Source organism: Centropristis striata, chromosome 1 (assembly GCF_030273125.1).
Source record: "Centropristis striata isolate RG_2023a ecotype Rhode Island chromosome 1, C.striata_1.0, whole genome shotgun sequence".
Lineage (NCBI taxonomy): Eukaryota > Metazoa > Chordata > Actinopteri > Perciformes > Serranidae > Centropristis > Centropristis striata.
The window spans coordinates 7,001,442-7,022,233 of NC_081517.1; positions in this window are offsets into that span (position 1 = coordinate 7,001,442).

The following is a 20,792-nucleotide window of genomic DNA, read 5'->3' on the forward strand; positions in this document are numbered from 1 at the left end:
TAAGATGTTAATGTTGGACTTGTTGTAAGCTAACGCTAGCCCGTTAGCCCACTAACGTTAGCCCGCTGGCCTGTACCAATCACACTGTAGTTAAACAAATCAAATGAATGAATGACACACGTGTTACTTTGCCTCTTAACGGCATCAAGTTGGTCTTGTTGGTCAGGATAATCACGCTTTGGGTCTCCCTTTGGTTTGGGAGCAGAACAAGCCCAAAACATCAACTGTACTTTTGGTACGAGCCGAAAAAAAACGCAACTAGCAAATGCCAATATTTACAAGCAACTTTTCAAAATAAGAAGCCCAAAGTAGCTTATAATAAGAGGACCTGGCAACTATGCACATGCACATTGCATGCACACACAAACACACAGTGGCTTGTAAACCATCAGTGAAAAATAAAAAGCAAAACTGAAAACATGCGGTCCATAAGGGCTTATTGTTCCGTGCAGAGCGGGCCGAACATTGCTGTATTTTACCACGTACCATTGCATCTCTAGCGATATTAAGTTCAAAACATATTCAGTGGGATATTTGTGTGATTTAAACAGCTGTCTATGCAGAATACGATTCACTTAACGTGACGGAAGACGAATGACGGACTCATTGAACGAAGTAGATCACACAGGCAGGTTCTTAAAAGAAAGAAATATCCAAGACTCCTCATTCTAACTACCATTATGGAGTGTTTATTGCTGGGTATATGCATCCACACTTGATACCAGATAAACAGCTGTGTTGTGTGGTTCTATTCTACTAGTAAGAAAGCACAGACCAATATGCCTCTGGATAGACCTGTCACCAATCAATACCAACAAAACGTGATGTATTGCTGAGTGACACTAGCTACTTGGGGCAGTGCTCGGTCCATTTACAGGCAAGATAAACACCGCAGCCTGTTCACAAACTTTTACGTTTATTACACCTTAACCCTTAATAGGACACTCATTGAAATACTTGCAAATTCCAAATTTCAACCCTAGAGAATATTGGAGGATATTACATACAGCCAGAATGTGTAAAAAAACATACAGACCCGGGGGAGGGGGTTAATATTTGAGAAAAAAAGTTTAGGAGATTAAAGTGGTAAATCTACAAGACAAAAATGTGCAGGTTTATGAGATTTAAAGTGGTGAATCTGCGAGAAAAAAGTTGCTTTTTTCCCCACTTTTTTTCTCGTAAATATGTGACTTTTTTCGTGCAGATTTGCCACTTTAAACCTCTTAAATCTGTGACTTTTTTTATTGTAGATTTACCACTTTAATCTAGTAAATTTGCAACTTTTTTCTTGAAATATTACCCAAAATCCGTGTGGTTCTATGACCTCACAGAGATGGGGACCGCATTTTGGATATCTGCTGAAGTTACCAAATACGGTTCTTCGCCCCATAAAGGGTGCAATAAAATATGTCTCTGAAAACTTTTGAGACAGTAACAGAATTCTGTTTAATGTCTGATGAGCACTGCCTTGTTTGACAGTTTGATCTGAGAAACCCGGCCTGTATCAGATAAATGGCTTTGATTGGCCGGACCAGAAATCTGTCTGAATGGGAGAGTGACCAGTCTCATCTGCCAGAGCAAATAAAACATGAGCTTGGCAGGTTTCTCTGAACATAAAGACATTATTTATGAAAGAAGAAAAGAAAATCACTAAGATTAAAGAAGAAAAAGTTTGTAGATTGCCACAACCCGAGCTATTTAACGCTGGTGAGGAAGTTCATTTTCTGTAAGAAGACAGAGAGTTTTGTATAAAATGATAGAACTGGATGTAACCCTCTTATTTGTTATATTTGCAACCTTTGTTCACATTTGCAACATTTAAAATTCTTCATTGAGTATAATAGTGTTTTGAAAGTTAAAAAAAAGATTCAAAATCACATTTTATGTTGGACTAAAGGACTAAAAAAGACACAAAATGACCAAAAAAAGACACAAAATGACCAAAATAAGACACAAAATGACTAAAAAAAGATACAAATGACCAAAAAAAAGACCCAAAATGGCTAAAAAAGACCCAAAAAGAAACAAAATGACTAAAAAAATTGCACAAAATGACTAAAAGATACCCCACAAAATCACAACAAAAGACACAAAATGACCAACAAAAGACATGAATGACCAAAAAAAGACACAAAATGACTAAAAAAAAGTCACAAAAAGAAACAAAATGACTTAAAAAAAGACACAAAATGACTAAAAGAAGCCCCATAAAATCACAACAAAATGACCAAAAAAAGACACAAAATGACACAAAAAAAACATAAAATGACACAAATGCCCAAAATAGAAAGAAAATGTCAAGAGCAAATAAAACAGGAACTTGGCAGGTTTCTCCAAACATAAAGACATTATTTATGAAAGAAGAAAAAAAATCACTAAGATTGAATAAAAAAAAAGTTTGTAGATTGCCGCAACCCGATCTATTTAAGGCTGGGTGAGGAAGTTCATTTTCTGTAAGAAGACAGAGAGTTCCATGTGCATTCAAAATGTGATTACTTAAGTCCAATAAAGAAGGCAGCAGCGTGTCTGCCAAAAATGTTTCCTGATTGCAAATGAGCAAGCCGGGGTGCAGAGGAGCCCCGGGAGATTTGCAACTCAGTGCAATACCATTATCCTCCAAGTCAGCATCACGATGAGCGAGGAATAAACTGGCTGGCCAGTTCAATGTGGATGTACAGAACCACTGGTGGCTCAATATATCGAACCAAACTCCAAACTAAATATATTCATTTTAGGACAGAGTCTGTTCATCTGTTCAATGGATGTTTCCAGTGTGTGAAGCGATGCAACCCTCCCCCTTCAAACACAAACGCATTAACTAGGGCCAGGACTCGATTAAAATAATTTATCTAATTAATTAGAGGTTTTGTAATTAATTAATCGAGATTAATCACATTTTAATCGCATGTAAATATTTGACCTGAGAACAGTGAGAATTAATTTTTTTCACATGGATTTTTAGTATACCATTGAACAACACATTAGCGTCCATGCTAGCTGCTATATGTTTAGCATTGAGGTGATACTTGAGCTTGATGTGCTGCGGTGATATGTGAATTCCTTGTTGCATAGCAACACAACCATGCTCTTAGCGACGCTTCCATCTGTTTTTAACAATTCTTATCTGTTGATGTCCTGTTTTGCGTTTAACCTGTTTTGACCATATTTCCTGAACAAATTTATATAAAACAAGAAACAAAAATATCACTGTGACGTATAAAAACGGAACAAAAATGGTAATAGTCCACTCAATTATTTTTGCTGTTTGAATTATTTTAAATCAATATATGCTCTGCAGTTCAATTTAAAGTACATTTGACCAAATATAAACAAAAAATAATCCTATCCTGTCACAATTTTGATATATGTTGTGGAGATGCAGAGAAAAAGGCAAATTTGTGTTTCTGTTAGCCGAAAAGGTGTCTAGTTTATTTATTTTAAAATAAGGGCACTTTCACACCTATCTTGTTTGGTCCGGACTTTAGGACTTTTCAGTTTGATGTGAACCTAAATTCCAGGTGTGAAAGGTGCCGCACCAAAGGACCAAAGTTTGGTCCGACCAAAACAGGTGGTCGAACCAAGGTCCGAACCTTTTCCAGTGTGAAAACAACTTTTTTTATAGTTCGGACCTTCGTATCAATGGCAGGAAGTGTTTTTCTTCTTCTGCTTTCGAATTACAGGACAGGAAGTTGGATTGCAGGATTGCGAGCCGTTTTCTCCTCCTCTCCTGTCGACGGCGATACAGTTTTCACATTATGAGGAGGCTCATTTTGCGAATAGAAAGCACTCGCACGTATTGCTCATTAAGCTGGTGCTGCTGGTAGCAAAAGACCAGCAAAAGTATTACCACAGGTAAAAGGTGTCTCGCTGGATTCATTTCGTGTAAACACGTTAAAGAAGTAACACTGAGGTCAGATGCCGGCCGGCCTAACAACGCAGCGTAACCAAAACAAAATGAGCCGCGGAAGTCCACAGGGAGATGACGTGTCCAGTAGAATTGTCTTGTAAAGTCTGTTATTCCTCTTGCAGTGTGAAACCAAAACCAACAGGACCAAATGTAGACAATGTAACAGAACACAGACCTTGGTTTGGACCTTGGTTCGGACTTTCAGGTGTGAAAACGCCCTAAGTAATATCATAAACATAAATTCCATAAACGCCCAATGTAACGTATCACAGATCTCTGTCATTTAGGGGTAGTATTATTTTATTTTTTTAAACATCAGAAATGTGTTCTATGTGGTCCACTTGGTCTGTGGTATATCCCCCATAATGTTCCTTTAAGGATAAATACAGTTGAAACCAGAAGTTTACACTATACTACACTATATAAAAAGACACATATGCTTTTTTTCTCACTGTCTGACATGAAATCAGACAATCACTTTTCCTGTTTTAGGTCCGTTAGGATTACCAAAATTATTTCTATTTGCTAAATGCCAGAATAATGAGAGATGGATTTTTTTAGGCAATTTTTTATTACTTTCTTCAATGTCAGAAGTTTACATACACTGACATTATTATGCCTTGAAACAAAATTGTCTTAAAAAAAATCCTTCTCTCACTATTTTTGCATTTAGCAAATATAAATAATTTTGGTAATCCTAACGGACCTAAAACAGGAAAAGTGATTGTCTGATTTCATGTCAGACAGTGAGAAAAAAAGCATACGTGTCTTTTTATATAGTGTATGTAAACTTCTGGTTTCAACTGTAGGTCTGGGTTCTTATAATGGGTTAAGGTCAACTTGCCTAATTAAGTGACAGTTAATTCAATACTGGTCACGCCAGTGAAGCGAAAATGGCATCTGAGCTGACATATGACACATGGTTCACCATGAGCCTACAGTCTGACACAGCCTTCTGACCCTCACTTAATATGAATATGATGTGTGGATAAGCAGGTAAATGTCATGATGGCAGTCAGAAGGTCACAGATTCAGTTCCAGGAGAGATCAAGCAGAAGACTGAATTTAGTCATCACTTATAAAGGTTCTCTACTAGATGCATTACACATTTTAATGTTTATGTTTTGACGCTCAGTGGCTAGAAAATAATGGTAAAAGTGTTCCGGGGCATATAGAGCTGTTTATTAAAAATGCATTTGAAGCAGGAGTCTGAGGTTGTTTTTAAATTGTTATTTCCAGTCTGTGTTTGATTGTCCCCTTTTCTTTCCACCCATGCTGCTCTGCTTTCACACTTGTTTACTGTTGTTCTAATTTGTGCTATGTTTGCATAATAGGCTAAGTGCAGCTGTTTACCACTGTTGCCAGGATACAGGGTTAGTGATCATTTTGATGAACACAGGGACAATGGTGAACACTGCAAAGCATTATTTATTTCTGGGCTTGGAGGTTATCCTCGTACCGCACATGTACAGTATCCATCATTTACTTTCAGCCACCAGTGTTAACAATACAGAGGGGCCCCAGTAATGATGTGAGGACTCCTCCACATCCATGTCATTTCTTTGACTGTAAGGGTGGCACAGATGGCTGGAACTAGGGGTGGGCGATATGGCCCTAAAAGATTATCACGATATTTCAGAGTATTTTTGCGATAACGATTTTCTTGACGATATTAAAAAATACTGAAAAATATATAGAAAATAATTTTTTAGTCTGTAGGAATAAATGAAAATCGTACAACAAAATAAAAATCAAGCATAAATCTAAATGTAGTATGAATTACAAATCTCAACAGTTGCCAAGTACGAACAAATTACTCTTGACTATTGAGTATTAGCAAATAATATAAAAAAGGAACTAATAATTCTAATGCGACTATTCCATCATGTACACTGATCTCAATCATTGCCTATTTTAATGAATTATTCTAAAGAAGAATAAGGGTTCTTCAATGTTTTATTTAAGGCATCTTATTTTGACAGTCTTCTTGTAATTTCTGTGGTGGATTATGTGCTCTTATTTTGAAAGGTGCATTTATTTAGCGACAAGAAGTAATAGGAGATTTTTGTGATTAAAACAACTTCAATTGTTAGCTTATGTTAGCTGGTGGCTAACTACAGGCATAATGCAACAGTGTGTTTGGATCTCTGACGGCCGGACAGGTTGATAGGATTTAGTTCGGCTTGTGATCACGCAGACGCACATAGAGATGATGTGGGGACGGGACTGATACATTTCAGACAGGTAGGTGCTTGTTTTGAAGCACAGCGGGAGGACAGCTCAGTATATTCAGTGTGTGTGTGTGTGTGTGTGTGTGTGTGTGTGTGTGTGTGTGTGAGTGTGAGTGCGCACGCATGTCTCGGAGGAGGACAGAGAGGTGGGTCGGGGTTTGACTGACTGACGGGTGACAGACACTCAGCTGAACAGAGACAAAACGCAAAATAACTTTATATTATGAAAAGTGTACATATACGTTCAGTAACTTGAAATGTGACGTTAGCGCAGCACATGATACTACAGCGGGCCGCCACAGTCTACGTCATTAATTGAAACACTTACGCCACTACATCAAGAAGTAGGAATGTTGCCATATGCATTTTTTTTTTACACAAAAAAAAAATATACCGGTATAATCGTGAACAATACGATATGGCACACCCCTAGCTGGAACCCTTCTCAGACCAAAAACTAATAAAAACTCAACTAAAACTATCAGTAAAACTGATACAAACTAAACTAAAACTATCACTAAAACTAATAAAAACTAAACTAAAACTATCACTAAAACTAATAAAACTAAACTAAAACTATCACTAAAACTATTAAAAACTAAACTAAAACTATCACTAAAACTAATAAAAACTCAACTAAAACTATCACTAAAACTAAACTAAAACTATGACTAAAACTAATAAAAAAACAAACTAAAACTATCACTAAAACTAATAAAAACTAAACTTAAACCAAGCATTTTCAAAAACTAAAAACTAAAATAAACCTAGCAAACTCACTCTAACAACTAATTAAAACTAACTGAATTTGAAAACAAAAATTCACAACAAAATTAAAACTAAAACGAAAAATCCCAAACTATTGGGATTTAACCTGGTCCCAGACCACCTCATGAACAGTTATGTTTCTTGGTCCGTTCTATAAAGACAAATAATCTGCAGCAAACCAACCAATAATCTCTAGAGACACATATCTGCATATGAATGCAGAATGTGAAGGCAACAGGACAAGATTCCAGTATCTGAGGTTTTCTGGTTTCCGTTCCTACTCCAACTTGTATTGGCCAATTACATTAGAGCAGGCTTTGGTTCAGGCAGGTATACAGTCTGCTTAAATGCAATCTCAGGAGCCGTCGGCTAACGTCCAGCCAACATTTACCTTTTCTTTTCTTTCTAAATGTATCTGCATTCATATGCAGACATCTCTTTGTAGAGTTGTCACACAGAGATGCAATGTTCTTGTATATTCTTTATCTGGCAATCTGCTGGTTACACTGGAACTCCTAAAGTATTGTCCATTGCCCATAAAGCATGGGTCTCAAACTCGCGGCCCGAGGGCCACAATTGGATGTTATTTTGTGGCCCCCACCTTGATATGAAAGTTTAATGTGAGTTTTATATGAATGGCACTTTACCGTGTTGTGTGTGGAAGGTCCCTTTAATTACTTTTTTTTTTTTGGTAATAATTATTTTGGTAATTTTTCTTGTTTTTTTGTGTCTTTTTAATAATTGTGTGTCTTTAATAATTTTGTGTCTTTTTTTGGTCATTTGTTTATTTTTTAAGTAATTCAGTTTTTTGCTTTCATATTGTGTCTTTTTTTGTTCATTTTGTTTCTTTTTTAAGTAATTATGTATCTTTTTAAATAATTGTGTCTTTTTTTAATAATTATGTATCTTTTTTTAATAATTTTGTGTCTCTTTTGGTCTTTTTTGTTTCTTTTTTTAGTAATTTAGTTTTTTTTGTGTCATTTTGTGTCTTTTTTGTGTCATTTTGTGTCTTTGTCTCCATTGACCAAATGACTATTCAGTTTTACTTTGGATAACCTTGAGTATTTAACATGCCATTGGGGGTAATTAAAACCCAAGCAAACCTTTGCAATACCATTAAATATTCAAGACTACTTAAGCAATAATCAAAGAACATCCTTCAGTATTAGGATGTTAACGTTGGTGAATGGACATTTCTGACACCACATTTTCCACTTTGCACTACTGTCTTCAAACCAATGAGGACAAACACACATTCAGAAATACCTAATGTAAAATTACCAAAACTGTGATGAATTTGGCAGAACATTTTTACCTTTTACTGCAATCAAATACAAACAATCAATGCTCAACCTCTATCCGGATCTTCCCAATCATGTCAATAGTATACACTCAAAAAATAAAACTGCATATTACTGTACTTAATTCAATCAGTGCAACATTTTTACACTTAAAAATATTGAGTTGATTTGAAATCGGTTAAATAAAACATGAGTAATGAGTAAATTTAAGTAATATTTTCAAGTATGTCTGAAGGAATTGAATAAATTGAGTAAATGTAACTGAAATATTATGTTTACCATATTATATGGAAAACCTGAGTACAAATCACTAAACAAACTGAGTAAATATAATTGAAAACATTTGTAGGATATAACTACAAATTTGCTTAATATTTACTTAAATGTGTTGTACTGACTGATTTTACACTTATTGTGCACTTATTATTACATATATTTAAACCATATAATCTGTGAGTCAATTATTAATTTATTTTAAAGAAGTAAACTTAATTTATACGTGGATATTTGCACAAAGACTCCTGTTGGAGTTCTACTAATGAATTTTGATGTAGTCAACTTAAATACTCATCATGATGATATTCAGCATTTTTATTTAGTATGCATACCTTTATATTACTGTCACATTTAAAGGCTCCTTGAATCATTTCTTAGAGTGCAATTTAAAATGAATATAGTTGTACATTTCTAATTCCAAAGGGCATCAATAAAACTGTGTTATAATTAGCTAAACCTTTGTGACATACAGTGTATTCAATTGTGGATTTATGGAAGTAGTGAGTGACATATGTGGTATGCAGAGATATTATAATAGGTTTCTTCATCTGTAAAGGTAGCGTATCGATTTGTTTGTTGGATGACGTGGTGATATTGATTCGTGTGCGGTACTTCCCGCCCATGTCTAGTGTTGAACCGGTTTAATGGTGAACTGCAATGACACTCTGGCTTGCATCATGTAAATATTGTTTACTGTGTGGAAGCCAGGGGAAAAACAGACAGGTACATTGGACTTATGAGTAGGTAGGGTGTATATACAATATGAGTCATCTAATGGGCTAAGACAGGGATTTTTCTTTTTTTTTTTTTTTTTTTTACAGCACAACCTTCAAGATGGTAGCAGGTCTCCTGAAATTGCATCAATTGCAATTGCAACGTGATACATCATCCTCCATCAGTCCTGAACTTTTAAATCCAGCACGCAAAGTCGCATATCCAGCAGACTAAACGTGTGGGTTGTTACCTGTTGTGCCACTTGAAGATGTATTTTGATATTATATTTACATAATAACCCATTTAGGCCTAAAATGCCTGGAAAAAATGCCTGTAAAACCTCTGGGCGGTTTTAAAATAAGCCCCTAAAACCTGAAGTTTTTCTGGAAATTCTACAGAAGTGTCAACGCTTCCTACTAAATAATAGATTTTTCAGCCTCTGTAGCAGATAGAAATGAAATTCAAAAAGTATTTGAGAGCTTATAGCTGTTATATCTGAGCTCCCTCCGCCATGATTTCAATGTTCTGGAAAAGTCCCATGATGCATTGTGACACTCCCACATGTATTCTGATTTTGTGTCTTTTTGGTCATTTTGTCTGTTTTTTTTGTAATTTTGTGTCTTTTTTTTTGTAATTTTGTCTCTTTTTGTGTCATTTTGTGTCTTTTTTCAAGTAATTTTGTGTCTTTTATGGTCATTTTGTCTTTTTTTAGTAATTTTGTGTCTTTTTTTAGTAATTTTGTCTCTTTTTGTGTCATTTTGTGTCTTTTTTCAAGTAATTTTGTGTCTTTTAGTGTCTTTTTTGTCATTTTGTGTCTATTTTCAGTCATTTTGTGGCTTTTTCTGTCCATGCAGCAAGAACCTTTTTTCTCAGATTTAGTGTTTTTATCTGTTTTTTAGACACACCTTTTTGCCATGTGGACAAAATTTCAACCCTAAAGTGTTATTGGAGGATATGACAAGACTTTTACTTTTGTAACGAATGAAGGTCAACTAAGTTATTATTATTATTATTATTATTATTACACTGATTGGTCAGGTGCCATGTGTCAATATCTGTGACCAGCTGATCTTTTTTGATTAGTTGGGAGAAAGTCTTGTGGTTCTACGACCTCACTGAGAAGCATTGGAACCCCATTTTGGATGTCCACTGAAGTAACCAAATATGGTTCTTCACCATATAAAGGGTTAATAATACAAGCATTTTACTATACTGTGTTGCAGAAAAACTTCATGGAGATAACAAAGCTGTGTCCTGGAGTTTCTTGGGAGTGTTGAGCTGAGTGGGACATCGTCCGTGACGTTACCTTTGGACACTTTGCTCTGAACTTGAATCCCCTCCGAACAAGAAAGTCAAACTTCATTTTTCTTCTTCCAAAAAAAGAAAAAAAAAAAAAAAAAAAAAGTTCGTCCTAAACCCGGCCCTGAGATGATTATCTAAAGGTCAGCGTTCCCTCTTCTCATCCCGACTTTTCCACCAGTTAGCACAACGCCATAAAGAGTGTGAGCCGCCCCGAACACTGACTGAGTGCCTATCACGGCTCCCCACATCAGCCGTCGGCTTGCAGAAACAAGGGTTCTTGCCCGAGAAATGAAGTATGGATTTCTAATTTAGGGGGATGGTTGGAGATGTGGGTCAAAGTTGCATTTATTTCAAGGCGCCTCAGCCCCATCACGCCTTCGATCAGCCTTTAGTTGAGAAATACATATTGGGCCGAGCTTATAATGGATGAGGGGCCATTGACGGTCAGAGTAGATGAGAGGTTTGCATTATGTATTAGCTTTATCCCGTGAATGAGTAGCTGTGAAGATAATCACTATCTGATGATCGTCATTTCTTTTGTTCCCAGCGTGCCCTCTCCGAATGCTTGTTACATAAACTGTACATTCTCCGTCTTTTGTGTGCCAGAGAATGGGAATGAGAGAGGGCGACATTCAGAGAGAGAGAGAGAGAGACTGAGAGACACATCTGGTGGGAGATTTAGAGAAAACAGTGCATATTTTGAAGAAGGAAAATTCACTGAGTACCCGCTTTAATTACAGGCCACAACCTCATTCTTTTAACCCTTTACCGGGCGAAGAACTATATTTGGTAACTTCAGCGGATATCCAAAACGTCACAGACGCTGACACCGGGACATTTGACCAATTAGTTGGGTCATCTATAGCAGTTCCGTGACCGTGGAGAGCGAAGGTTGGTTTCTCACTGGATTTGTCATCTATAAGGGTTAAATAAGAAATTGAGCCGGGGTGCCCCTCTCAAAAATGCGGGGAAATGTTTTGAGAGCCCTTAATCCAAAATGGCTACCGTCAGCCGCGCTGGAAATGATCTTTTTAATGGTTTGGACCACAGAACTGCATAATACATGGTTTCTGAGACTATTTGGGTCAAGAAATTCATAAATGATGGAAATTTATTGATTTGACCTATTTTTGACCTTTTGACCCAAATTCAAGATGGACGCCATTTTTTGGCTCTTTAAATCGTCATAGAGCCTTAATATTAGGCTAAAATGAAAGCTCTGCTCATACTGAGTTCAGTTATGGATAGTAAAATTACAACTTACATAGAGATCATCAGATGTCTGGGGTGGAACCAATGAAAGTTATCAGTATGATAATATAATAATATTAACTTTATTGGCCTTGACCTCCAATGTAAAAATGAAAAATTTAGAAAAAAAAATCTGCAAGAAACAGTCGTACGAACAGAGTTATTCTTCAGTGACTTGTACGAGGAGAACTTGACTATGACGGCATATTAGGGCCAAATATGAATAGAAATACAAAGCGGGGGGGTAATATTTCGAGTAAAAAGTTTACTAGATTAAAGTGGCAAATCAGCGCGAAAAAAAGTCACAGATTTACGAGAAAAAAAGTGGGGGAAAAACCACTTTAAATCTCATAAATCTGCACTTTTTTTCTTGTAGATTCACCACTTTAATTTCATAAAATTTTTTCTCAAAATATTACCCCCCTCCCCGGGTCCATATGTTTTTTTTAAACATTCTGGTAGTACACTGTAAAAATGTCTCGTTGTTTTTACAGAAAAAAACTGGCAGCTGTGGTTACCAGAATTTTTCCGTAAAAAATACAGTATGTCAACATCTTTACAAAACTTGTAAATTTTACATCCTAAAACTGTAGTAATTAAAAAAAAAAAAAACATTTTAAAGTTGTAGATTATACCGTCCTTTACTGCTAATTTAACAGGAAGATGCTGCTTTTATACTTATTAAGTATAAGTATAAAGTTATAATTATTTATGCAAAATTTACATGCAGATTTTGCTTATTGTGCATTGAACCAATAATGCACCAATAAATTAACATTCAGTTATTATTTATTGTACACTGAATACCAGTTCAATGTACAAGTTGTTCTGTAAAGTTGTTTACATTTGTACTGTATTTTTGCAGAATTATTCTGGTAACCACAGCCGACATTATTTTTCTGTAAAAGCAACCAAATTTTTTTTTACAGTGTATGTAATATCCTCCAATATTCTCTCGGGTTGAAATTTGGAATTTACAAGTACTTCAATGAGTGCCATATTAAGGGTTAAATCCACATTTTCAGTCCTGCCTTGCACGTTGCAGCTGCATTTGCAACAGTCATCCTCGACTGTCAGCCATTTTCTCACCGTGTTGCAGCGCAGGCAGACATGTGTGATCTGCCTGAGAGGAGTTCTCGCACCTGCCTGCTTCGGGAGCGGAGGTCAGCCCCACAGACCTTCTTCTTTCTGGTACTAAATTTAGCTCGCTGACATGTGTGAAAGTTTCCATCACCCTCTTAGTCATGGCAGAGTAAAGTAGCGACCCTCTAACAACAGTGAAGGACATTGCTTTCAGCCGGTTTTGTGAAGCTGCGGAGCATCGCCGTGCCGGGGAGAAGTCGACATTCACACTCATCTTAAGTCAGCAATTAATCAGGTGTCATGGGAGTCAGGCCCTGCTACACCACGCTTGTTCTGCTGTTGTTAAAGTAATGTCGGGGCCAGAGACGGATTGTTCGTGGAGTGAACAGAGTGCTGTAATGAAAAAGTAATACATCGGAAATTGCCGAGGTGCATTACCACTGAAAGAGGAAAGAAACAAATAAATATCCTGCTGCATTTGGAGCTGTTGTACAGTCTTTACATCGACTGGTTAGCAATCACTTCAGTGCTGAATGAGAAATCATTGCTACTGACTAATGACAAAGAGCTTATGCTAACGACAAAGAACCTAACCATTTCTGTGAAGCTGTTCCAGTAAGGAAGCAGACAATTCACTGTAAAAACATAAAAAAGGGTTCAAGTGATGCTAAGGTTGTCTTTTTTTTTTTTTTTTGCATTACACTGTAAAAAAAGGTCTGTAGATTTTACGGTGAAAAACTGCTAAACCATGACGGTAAAAGATGGTAAAATAATAAATGGGTTAATTCAGTTTCAGTAACAATGAAACACTGTAAATCAGGGGTCTCAATCTCAAATTACCTGGGGGCCGCTGGAGGCAGTATTAAAATGCCCAAAAAAAAGACACAGAATTACTAAAAAAAAAAGACACAAAATTATTTATAAAGACACAAAATGACACAAAAATGACACAAATGACCGAAAAAGACACAAAATGACCAAAAAATTCACAAAATTATTTTAAAGGGACACAAAATGACCCAAAAAAGACAAAAAAATGACCAAAAAAAGACACAAAATGACAGAAAAAAACTAGATTATTTAAAAAAGACACAAAATTACCGAAAAAAGACACAGAATTATTAAAAAGACACAAAATAACGAAAAAAGACAGAATTATTTAAAAAAGACACAAAATTTAAAAAAAGACACAAAATTACCAAAAACAGTAGTTTAAATGTAAATGTCAAAATAGGCCAAAACAGTATTTTTTACAGTTTTTTTAAAAAAATACATTACTGCAACATCCATCCATCCATTTACCTCTGCTTATCCGGGGCCGGGTCGCGAGGGCAGTAGGATAAGCAGGGCATTCCAACCACAGCTGCCAGTTTTTTTTTTACCATAAAAACAACAGTTGTTTTTTTTACAGTGTACCTTTGGTGTGATATTCTCAGAAATGTACATTTTATGATGGATTTTCTTCCCCCCTATAGAAAGTGTATGTCTATAACAGTGGGAAACAGAAAGGGCATAAGGCAAAAAAGAGGAGTCCTTTCCTGTCTGAGTGTCTCCTCCACACACACATATACACATAGTAGTGCGCACACACAGACACCTCCAAACCCACAAAGGGAGACATTATCTTGAGGCGATGGATCATGTAAATGGCATTTTGTCTACATTATGAGAATGTGGAAGATGTTTTTCTGCATGACTGAGGCGCTTATCAAGTGGGACTGTCTGTACCACCAACTCAATATATTTCATCTTCAGAGATGAGGCTGGGAGGCTGGAGAGGGTGAATATTTCTGGATGTTTGTCTGCATGTTTGTGTGCGTGCTGTGGGGTATGTGCACGGTTTGGGAAATAAAATAACTTTTCCTAACCTTATTTGCCTCTGAAGTCAAAGACAGTCTGGACTTCAGCAACTATACAGAACTGCAATAATGCAGGAAGACTTCAATATAGCATTTATTAATTTGGCCAATTTGTTTTACTGACAATCAAAGAAACTCAATAGTGCTTTCATTTAAATAATTCACATCAAGTGTTTAGCTCATCTGACTGCGATAGACCAACATTATTTTTCATTCATGTGAGTAAGAAGGAAGAAATATCACAAATAACTTTTAATTATAGTAGAGTATATATATATATACATATAGACATATGTTTACACATATATATATATATATATATATATATATATATATATATACACACACACACACATATATATATATTTCTACATTTACATACATACATATATATACACACACACACACACATATATGTATATCTATCTATCTACCTATATATGTATATGTGTAAACATATGTGTATACATATATATATATATATATATATATATATATATATATATATATACACACACGTATATATATATATATATACACACACACGTATATATACATACACACACATATACATACATACACACACACACACACACATATATATGTGTGTGTGTGTGTGTGTATATATGTGTATATATGTATACCTATCTATCTATCTACCTATATATGTATATGTGTATACATATGTGTATATATATATATATATATATATATATATATAAATATATACATATATATATAAATGATAGTATATAATTTCCTCTTAATCAAAACAATACACTATAATAAGTATCACGTTAAATTAGTGTCTCCCCTACACTGTTTGGCGGACATAGGACACCCTAAAGGGGCTGTGATCCAACATTGACTCTAGATTGAAGCTTGTTTCTCAGAAACGCAAGATCTCATGTTTTACCAGGAGCTAATTAATCAAGGTTTCGTCGTTTCCAAGATAAAAGAACACAGTGAAACTGGCTAAAAGACATTTACATTTAGTCATTTAGCAGACGCTTTTATCCAAAACGACTTACATGGAAAAAAAGGTGAACAATCAAGGTATAGTGTGATAAGAGCCATTAGTGCAGCAATAAGTGCTAGTGAGGATTCTTTAAGGAGTAGAGTTGTGGTGTGGTGCGAGGAGAGAAGATCCTCTCTGAAGAGCCTTCAGGTCTTCAGGAGGTTTTTTAAAGGTAGAGAGGGACGCCCCTGCTCTGGTAGGAACTGGTAGTGTGTTGGAGCCATATTAAACATTTAAATATAATTTGAAAATATGTAAACTTGTTTTAAGTTAATTATATTATTTTTTATTTGCAAAATAAATTATGTTTAAGGAAAGGAACAAAATAGGGAGCCTACCTAGTTTAAATCTAGTTTAAAATAGGAATTTAAAGACACTTATTTTATTTGTACTTGGATGGTGACATATTAATGCTCCCCCCAAGGGCAGCTGGCTATTTAATTTTTGTGAATGAAGTTTTGGAGGGTGAGGAGGCACTCATGCACTAGAAAACACACTTAGAAACCAAATGTTTTGCATCGCATTAAGTGAAAACGTTTTATTTTGTGTTGAAAATAAGGAAAGTCAACCAGAGTTATGTTCAATAAATATCAGAAGCGGATGATCGTCTCTGTGCGTGCTTATTATAATATGTGTCAGCACCTCTGCAACCTAACCTGAGCTGGCGAAAAGGACAAAAAGGATTAGCCACTTCATTGTGCCAACAGTGAAGAAGAAACGCAAAGAGTTTGGATTGGACGAACGGGTGGCAGAGCCAGGCGCCATTCATTGGAAGAGCGCAACGGATGGTGAGGTAACATGTGTCTGAATCGGGGCGTTGTGGTTGGTAGGAGCAGTCCCGGAGACAACTTTGTAGGCGAGCATTAGAGATTTGATTGAAGAAAGACAAGGCAAGGCAAGGCAAGGCAAGGCAAGTTTATTTGTATAGCACAATTCAACACAAGGTAATTCAAAGTGCTTTACATACACATTAAAACAGCAAGACACAATTGAAAACAGTAAAAACAGTAAAAACAGTCAATTAAAACAGGGAAATAGAAATAAAAATATAAATAAGATAAAATAAGATACAGCAGGATAAGAAAATGACATAATAATAAAAAGCACAAGTCATGAATAATGAAGCAGTTTTATGTTAAAAATCAGTGTTTCCCCAATGCTGTGCAGCGGCCTGCTCAACTTGTGAACTGGTCACCAGGTCACAAATGTCTTATGGTCAACAGAGACGTGGCTGCACAGAGCCAGAGACTGACAGCCCTGCAGAGAGGAGGCACATATCGGGTGCGATGTAGAGTCAGTGTGGGGTCTGCTAAGTCAGGCACACCGTCTGACTTATCTTAGCTGTGGTGCTAGCAGGCTGCATCCTCTACCTCTGCAGACCCCACACTGACTTCACATCGCATCCAACATGTGCCTCCTCTCTGCAGGGCTGTTAGTCTCTGTGTGTTCTGATGAGCAACTCGTTTTTGAGAGAGATAGATTCTCTGCAGACCTGTACATTACAACAGTCTCCTAAACATAGAACATTGGTTCAGGTGTAGATGTACTTCTTAATTTTAGTTTGGAAGGTTCACAATACATGTTTGTGAACAGTAAATGTATATTTTAAGTCCAACTGTAAACAATCTTAAACAGTGGCATCACTGCATTTAGTAAATGTTCTCATTCTTGCACATTATTCTTACACTTCCCCCTATTGTTTGGGAGCATGCGGCCAGTAATTAGAAAATGCACCTTTAGGCTACGTTTACACGAGGACGGTCTGAACAGAAGACGCAAAAGTGGCGTCGCGTCTTCACTTTTTATTCCTCGTTTAGACGAGCGTTTTCGGGAGGAAATCTGCGTGCATACGGTGACGCAAAAGTGTGTGAAATTCGATTGTATGCAGCCAGGCGGCATCACTTAAAGCGATAAGAGCATCTTTGGGCATGCAGAAGTTTTCACGCCACACATTTCCATCAGCTACTCCTTCCACAAAGTTCTCCACCATCCACTAGATCTCCCAGGTCTCGTTCACAGCCGTCTGGCTCGCCTCCCACCAACCGGTGCATCCAAAATGTGATAGAGGTAATTACAGATCCTTCTCTGTTCACTAATACTATCTGTACATATCCTGTACATTTGGTGGAAAGACTCCTGTAAGTTAATTAGAGCTGCCAGAGCAGCTTGAAGGTCCGACGCATGGAAATAATCCCACGTTTGTTTATTTTCCTGTACTGGAGCATGTATGTGACGTAAATGCGTACGTGACGTGAGCAGATCTGAGCAGAGTTTTGCGTCTTGGCAGTGTAGACGACACGCTACGCCGTCACCGTCTAAACGAAAGGCACTTCCGATAAAATATTTTGGCGTTTTTACCCGCAAGCGTCCTCGTGTAAACGGGGCCTTAGTCTACTAGTCGACTAATCCACATCCCTTACTGTAATAATGACCAAATACAATTTAAAGTAGTTTTACTGTACAGTCCTGTACAGTTAAAGTCACCTTAAATGATATTGTAAAACACTGATATTGGCACTTGATTTTTCACTTGTATCTTTTCAATGTAATCCTATTCAGGATGATCCTGTCTGTGCACAATCTGAAGTCATTTTACTGTACTGTACACAGTTAGCTCAAGTTACATTATAACACAATGGCAATTATATGTATATTGATTTCTTTTAGCTCATCTTTCTCTCTCAGTCTCTTCCCACCATCTGCACCTCGGCCCAATCATATAGTCTCATTTGATATCCCTCGTTATGCTTATAAAACTGCAATAATTACACTTGATTGTGAACATCTGCAGTCACCTCCTCACATTAAAATGGAATTATCATCAGATGTGTGGCCTCACTGCATACAGCGGCCATATCTCCATCATCAAATCAACCTAACCCAGCCCAACCTCAAAGGTCTGATTAATGCAGTGTGAATTCTCACATATGAATGACTCTTCTGCACCAAACGGAGTGGTTATGGCTACAGCAGAGATCTATTTCTGATGACAATTGTCTAATTTACAGAGGGGGGGAGAAGATTCTGTGAAGCCCAAAGCAAATGATAGGGTGCTGTAGAGGAAGATTTATCCACACAGTGTTGGCGCAGGGGTGGAGCTGTCACTGTCGAGATGCAGGATAAGAATCAGCCTTGTTAAAAAATGCTGGTTTGAGAGAAGTAGTTCTGAAGTGTCGCGCACAAGAAAGTGAGAGATCGAGATGAGCATCTGTGGCTGTTTGGGGTCGGGCGGGGGCGGTTTAGGCGATGACATGGAGTGTAAGCTGGGAGAGGTGAGAAGAGGTTGACAGAAGGTGAGAAGATGAAAATAGGCGTCATATGTCAAACTTAAAGATGGAAGTAAAAATAATAACCTCCAAGTGATACACTGGTTACAATAGGAGCTATAAAAGCTCTTTTGTGCAATATAGCACCGTAGTATAAACTCACGCGTGGGACAAAAGATGATGAACCACTAATGCAATACCAAAAACCTCTGAACCTTCTCACTTGGACCTTCTTAGCCTGTCTTAACCTGTCTAAGCCAACAGCAGCCTCCTATTATAGCTCAACTGCCCACTTGTAAAAAATGTATATGAAATAATTGGCTCATGGAAGTTTAGAACATTTGACACAGTCAGAAATATATTTAACCTCAGCAGAAAAAGAAGGTGCTGGTCAGCCGGTGTCAGTGAATATCACATTTATAAGTGACAGAAGATCAGATAACTTTTTCAGAATCTGTATTTATTTATTTTTTTATTTAAAAACTTACACCATCAGCAGAGCTGTTATGTACTCTGTTTGCCTGTGCTAAAGGCATGTTCCTGGAGGATTCTAGGAGGGCGCACAGCAGAAAAGTCAGACCCTAAAGAACCAGCAGGATGTAAAAAATCATCTGAATTAAACACATGTTGCTTTCAAAATAAGAGCAGGTGTGTTAACAGAAGCCACCACAGAATTTACAAGAATACTGCCAAAATAAGATGCCTTAAATCATCGGTCTCAAACTCGCGGCCCGCGGGCCAATTGCGGCCCTCGTGACGATATTTTGTGGCCCCCACCTTGATATGAAAGTTTAATGTGAGTTTTATATGAATGGCTTTTAACCGTGTTGTGTGTGGAAGGTCCCTTTATTGCACAAGCTGGAGCTTTGTTTCACTTGTTTCTATGACGATGTTAACAAAAAGAAAGGCAGCTGCTACCGGAGCGTTTATTATCTGCCCTGTTGTTGTTACCGGAAGAAGTGGAAATGTTATGTAATGTAATTTTGTGTCTTTTTTAATAATTCTGTGTCTTTTTTTTTGGTAATTTTGTGTATTTTTTGGGTCATTTTGTGTCTTTTTTTTGTCATTTTGTGTCTTTTTTGGTCATGATGTGTCTATTTTTGGTCCTTTTGTGTCTTTTTTAAGTAATTTAGTTTTTTCTGTCATTATTAGAACTTGCAAGAGGCCAGGCCACTTAATTTGGGCTTTTTATGAAAAAAAAAAAAAAAAAAAAAAAAAATCTCTGGGGGAGCATACCCTCAGACCCCCCATAGCCAGCTAACAGCAGCACAGTAACAAGTAAATAAGATCGATGCATTTTACTTAAAAATGCACACCATTTTCTGTTCTGTAAAACTAGGGGAAACACTGGGTTAGCTACTCAGTTTGTACCGAGCATTTACAGCTTCTATAGGAAACTTTCTCTCCCACAGGGCAAGTACGAGAATAAAAGCCTCCGTTCTGTATCCATTACTTTAAGAACCCACAGCCGTCAGGATTTATCAATGGACATATTTATAAAAATGAATCATAGTGACTTGGGGACAATAATTACTATATACACTAGAATTGGTCATTTGATTGAATCAGCACCTTGTTCTTCCAAAATACCTCACCAATTTTACGTCCTTTTTGGGAAACAAACCAGAGGGCCTAAATTATTATGGTGCAAATCATCAAGAGAACAAAATAACAGATAGACTGGAACATCATGAGGATGCATTGGTGAATGCCAAAAGGGCATTTTCAATTTCTCTCTCCAGTGTACATCACAGAAATCCATTAGGTTTGCCTATTACCACCAGTTCTCACTCTGTATCTTCACTCCAAAAACCCA